The sequence below is a fragment of the Geospiza fortis genome, unplaced genomic scaffold (genome assembly GCF_000277835.1).
Source record: "Geospiza fortis unplaced genomic scaffold, GeoFor_1.0 scaffold130, whole genome shotgun sequence".
Classification (NCBI taxonomy): Eukaryota; Metazoa; Chordata; class Aves; order Passeriformes; family Thraupidae; genus Geospiza; species Geospiza fortis.
In genome coordinates, this window is record NW_005054300.1 from 603047 (window position 1) to 609046 (window position 6000).

Below are 6000 nucleotides of genomic sequence, written 5' to 3' on the forward strand. Positions count from 1 at the left end.
GGTGCTATTTAATACTTAACTGACCTTCTCAAGCTGCTGAGTGAAATCCTGCCATGTGCAGAGAGCTAGCACAATGCTCATGGTCCTTTTATACCACACAAATCTACACAAAAAGGAGCAAGACACAAGGTTGCTGCTCTCTCTTTGTTGCCAGGAGGATTTTGACCAGTGAGAGTGTCCAGTGGATCCATTTTTATTCTGCCCACTGACAGTGGCAAAGTGGTTCTCATGTCAGACCCAATGGAAAAGCAAACCTCTCTGCAACTCCTTCTGTTTTAGGAGATGGAGTGAAGTTTATAAAATAAGTTTAAACAAGTGGAAATCCTTCTTTCACTTTCCTATATGCAGAAATATTTTGTCAGTAGGGAGCTTCAAGAAACTGAAAAGAGGCTTTGCAACCATTCTGACACTTCAAAATTTTGAGCCCATGTGCACATCTTGCTTTCCTTGTCCATCAGGATATGGCCACTCCCTCTGGGCATGGGAATGCATAAAATATATTGTTGTGTACATTGTTGTGTACAGCAAAAGGCTTCAAGGGTGGTCCAGGACTCAGGTACTGGTGGGGTTTTTTTTGGGAATTGACTATTCCCTACATCTCCAAGACCATCCTAGTGATCATGGCTTGCACATCAGACATGAAGCATTTCTCTGCGACAATTTAGATGTCTTCCAACAAAAACATGGAGGGGAAAAAAGGATAAAAACCATCAAATCCTTTTAAATTGAGAATAAATAGATGAAAACAAAAGTTTGAAGTACTGGATCAGGACTATGGTGGGCTGAGGGTTTTCTGCATCACTGTTGATACCTCATTGAACAAATAATTTCTCGAAATACTCCTTCATTCCCATCACAAGAGTGTGGCTAGTAACTTCTCTACTTTCACTATGTCCTGTCTGTTTACATAATAAACTCTTCTGGCTCACTATTTTTTCCTGTTAATGAGCAGCTCTAGGTAAAAGACATACCCTGTCCTAGCTGTGATGTCTACTATAAAGGAAGGAAAAAATAACCAGCCTGAAAGACTGTAGTCTCAAATGATTTATTTGAGTATTATAGTCTATAATGCTTGAGCAGCTTTGGTTGCCAGAATAAACAGCAGAAACATTACTTTGTCCATTTTTTTTTTTCCCTTAAAATGGGAATTTCCACTGAAAAAATATTACTCTTGGATATTTTTCTGCCACTGTACAGATCACTTGAATTCTGATCCTGGAAAGCATTTCAAACCCTTCCTGGCTGAGAACTCCTCTCCATCTTCCAACACAAATGAATATTCTGTGCTGTATCTACCTCTGTGTGTCTGGTGTATGTGGATTATTATGCTGTTAGACACACTAACTGCAGATCTAGTTATTAACACCAAAATAAACAAATCACCACACCTGTGAGGGAAGAGAGAAAATTCCAAAGATAAAAGCACCATGAAAACATCTACCATGTGAATATAATAAAAGCAGAAGTTCTAGAAATACTTGCTTGCATCAGCCCACAGGAGCACAAGCTACACTCTTCAAGGGTAAGAGCATCTTTCTTCAGAGTCAACGGCAATGCCATGGAATATGCATGGATGCTCTGACTTTGGTCTTTTACACTGCCACCATTTAGTGGCTTTCTTTAATTAACCTAATAACTCAAAAGCCCTACACATGTTCATGCTTCCTCTTTAGTGTTCCCTCCACTTCCATTAAATACAAGCCCTTTCCAAACTGCAAATGAAAATGAGAAAGCAGAAGCCCTATTATTCCTCTTCATACAGAAGGACTAGAGTTGAGACAGAGTATAGGGAATTGACTTTTAATATAAAATCTGGGAAGTGGAGGAGGGGTATTCTCTATGAGAAATTCATCTTGGTGCAGAAAGCCAGCATGAGGTCTACACGTCCCTTAAATCAACATTTAAAGTGTTGTGGTTGCATTTTGCTTCATAATTCTCTCTAGCAGGACATTGCCAGTGATGGTTTCAATTCTTTGGCTCAGATCAAAAGCACAGTTAAAAATTTCAAGACAATCAAACAAGCAAAAAACAGAATGAGTGAGTGCAGGCAGCAGAAAGATCTGTTGGACGTGTAAGAGGGCTCTTCCCTCATCCATCCTGCTGTAAGCCAGAAGTAACTCATCAAAGGCTTTATGCTAGCTCAAAGCTGCTGCAAAAAGCTGAGCTGGTTGGAGAGAGAGGCAATCCCACCCCAGGGATGCACACCAGGACCAGCAGCCTCTATCTGGCGGTGATTTGGTACCAAACTCTTCCTCTGAAGGTGCATAAACACCACCTTGAAGAACAATCTGCCATGGTGGAGCTTTGTCCATGTCCTCAGTCAAAGATTGACAGATGCACAGCTAAAAGATTTTCTGTCCTCTTCTGGTCTCTTGGGTTCTCTTTTAAATCTTCCCTAGAAGAGCTCCAGATATTCTTGTTAGCTGTGCTGCTTTCTGAGCCCATTTCTGTGTCTTGGAGCTGCCTGCTAAAAGCATTAAAATTGTAAAGTGGTGGATGAAGGAAGACAGTTTTGCTTTCAAGCTGAAAAACATGCATCAAAGCCCCTGTAGAAAATTTACAGAGTATTAAAAACAAACAAAAATCTGACCGTAGGGTAACATCATTTTAGGAAAGATGCGATGGCCTACCTCAAAGTCTGCATTTAATGTGCACAGCACTCACTTAACCTGCCTAGGCTATAAATCCCAAGGGCCAAATTCTGTCCAACCATCCTAAAACAGAGATATTTTTAGACTGCAAAGGTAGAGCTAATATAGTCTCTCTGCTCCAGCTACCAAACACCTCCTCCAGAGGCCCCATTGGTTGTACTCCAGACAAAGTGGAGAGCAGGAACATTAATCTGAGGGAACTCGTACAAGTAAAGATGTAATAAAATATGACCCCCATGCTATTTTGCATGCATTAGAGGCAATCACAAATTAGAAAACACCTGAGTTTAAAAAAAACCAACCAAGACATGCCTCCAAAATACATCATTTAATAATAATAATGGCAATTTAAAAAATTATTTTTCTTCCCACTTGCAGCAGTGTTATTACTTTAAAGAGGACTCACAAATTTTTTGAGTCATCATTTTTTTCAGGAAAGGAATCCAACAGGTTCATACAGTAATACAAATACTAAATATCTGTGAATCCTTCAGCAGAATAATTTAATATCCTGTTCAATGAATTGTCTGAATGACTGAAATAACAGAGACAAGTAACTTCAGGTGCAAAGATGCACAAGTGTCATGAGCACAGCTATGCAGTTCTGACAGAGCCAAAGAATTTTCAGTAAGAGCTATACGAATATTTTATTCTCCTAAAATGTTTAGATTTCCTTCTGCAGCACACTAAAGAAGTATATAAAGCAGATTTTAAATTTTCGTATATTTTCTAATGGTCAGTAGTGTATTTAGACAGAATTATTCCTCTGAATGGCCAGCTGGAAGGCTGTACATGGTGCCAGACCCTGCCTTAGCTTCTTGCTCTCCTTGTGGAGGTGTGACATGAGTAGCCTTATGTCATATTTATCTTGGTTTCATGTTCAACTTGGCCAGCCTGCTGTGATAAGCAGGGCCAATTTGGTTGAGCATAAAGACATTGATTAATTTCAAGCTCAGCTTCCCCAGGTTACAATTCCTCTTTTTGTTCCCTCATCTCAGATCTATACTTGACCTGTATTTTCTTTCTGAAAAGCTGTTTTTTCTGTAGACACTGATTCAGTATTCAAGCTCATTTTTAACATAGTTGGGGTCAAATAAGGTTTTTTTTGTAATTTAAGATTCTGAAAGTTGTAACAGAAACAGCACAGTATGGTTTGCACTTTCCTCCATGTAGCAGGGGCAACCACAAGTAAAACTGATCATGGTTTTTATCGGACTTTCTCAGATGAGAAAGCTGTCTCTCGAGCAGCAATGCTAAATGTGAGCAGCAGATCAATAACTGCAGGGGTAATAGTTTGTAAGTTAGTCACTGGAATTGTGAGCAGATCCTAAGTGATTTTGTGTCCTGTTTCCACTCAATTTATCCTTACCTTACTCTGAGAGCTTCAACCTGTTCTTCCCTCTAGTTCACTGCATTCAGTACAGTTTGCCTTCTTCCCTCTGGTCCTCTTTAACCAGCCTTTTTTTGGCCAAGCAGTTACCAAATATCTTTTTTTTACCTTTGCCAATCTCCAATTTCTGTCCTCATTGCAATCAAATCTTGCAGGCTTTAAAGATACACTGATGGAAGGTACGAAGAGCCAGACCTGGTGGAAGTGATGGAAGCAAGGTATTTGCAGCCCAGAGGGTCTCTGTGCCCATACCACCAGCACCACCTTCAAAGGGCCAGATTGGGAAAGGACAGACCCAGCACCATGAAAAATCAGAGTTTGGAGTTCATGAAAGGGAAATGCAGACAGTGTCCAGTGAGGCTTCTCTTGTTAACAGCCAACAACTGTATCAGCTCACTGGAAAGTCAATGAGGTTTTCTCACTCCAGACTCCTCAAAGGCTCAAAAGTTGAGCATTTTTAAGGCTGAGGAATTTTTATATGAGCCCACCATGACAATGTTTCATGATAGCAGCTGTCAAGTTCCTCCTTTTCTAACCCTTGGTAATTACATGAAAATCCTGGTTGACAATCTCCCTGTAAAGCATCATAGTCTTCCAGCCAGAAGAAAAGAGGGAAGAGTCACTATGTTCCTATGAAATACTTCACAAGAAGGATATCAGTGAATTCTTTTGGCTGTTGTTAAAAAGAACCTTCTGAGAAAAAGTTTATATTTTGTGTGTAAAGCAGCCCTTCTCATACAGTCGGTTTAGATGACCCCTAAACTTTCACTGCAAATTTGGAATGTGGAGGTGCTGGTATGGGTGGCAGCATGTATGAGTGGTTACATTAAAAATAATTACAGCGATGTTATAATTCCTAAGCCAGGCATTGAAAAGCTGAACAATTTATTGTTAAAACTAATGCAAATGTGCTCCAAAGTGGAACTGATTCCTGAACAGCCTGATCTCAGCTCTTTAGTGACATGTTGAAGACAGCAAAGCAAATGGTTACATTATTTTAAAGTCTGTGGTCTGTTATAATATTATATAATTTTTAAAACCTGTATTTATTTCCCCTTTTCTCTTTACCATGGTGCCTCCTTAGCACAAGTGTTTCTCCTCTCTGATATCCTCACTTGTGCACCTGAGTGGGACCCCAAAAACCAAAGCAAACACCCTCCTTGAGGGAAGGATCTTTCTCGCCACATACAGGATACTTTGGAAGACAAGGTTTCAGGCAGGAGAAGAAGCTGGAAACCCCGTTTTCCCTGGCCCCTGAAGCTGGTCCTGAACAGATGTTCCCATGGGGGAGCTGCCCAGCTCCTGGCATTGCACCCAACAAGGGGATCTGACAGACAGATGCTGCACATAAATTCCCTTTGCCCTGGGTATTTGTGAGTCCATCCTTCCAGGAACCTGCCCCATATACTGGCTGCTCAACTAAATTCTAGAGGAAGGAAAAAGTATGCCTGAAGTTACCCCTTCCCACTCCTTCTCTGCCCTTCCCTCCCAAAGATTTACCCCCCTCCATGGCCCATATTTCCAAACTTTTTGCTTCTTTGAGTGATTTTCATACTCTGAAATATCATCATTGAATTTTGCTTAGTTAAGGCAAGACAGCTCATGTCAGAAAATGTTTGTTAGATTGGGTCTCATTTTGTAACATTTCCCCTCAAAGGATGATTCAATGATGCATCTTAGAATCAGATTCCAGAGAGGGAACTAAAAGAAACATCAATAAAAAAAGAAACTGTGAGGAAACTAAATATAGAACAGGCCAATATGAATTAAACAGCATCCTAGAAATCTTCACACAATAATTGATTTGCTCATTTGTACTTCTTTCTATTCTTTAATCTTTCAGCAGGGCTTCAATCCTCCCCCCATTGCTTTTTTAATATTCTCTGTTCATCTGTTGTCTACAATATTGTTTCTGATCTCTCTCATCCCATCAATCATCTATAAAAAGAGACTAGTCCA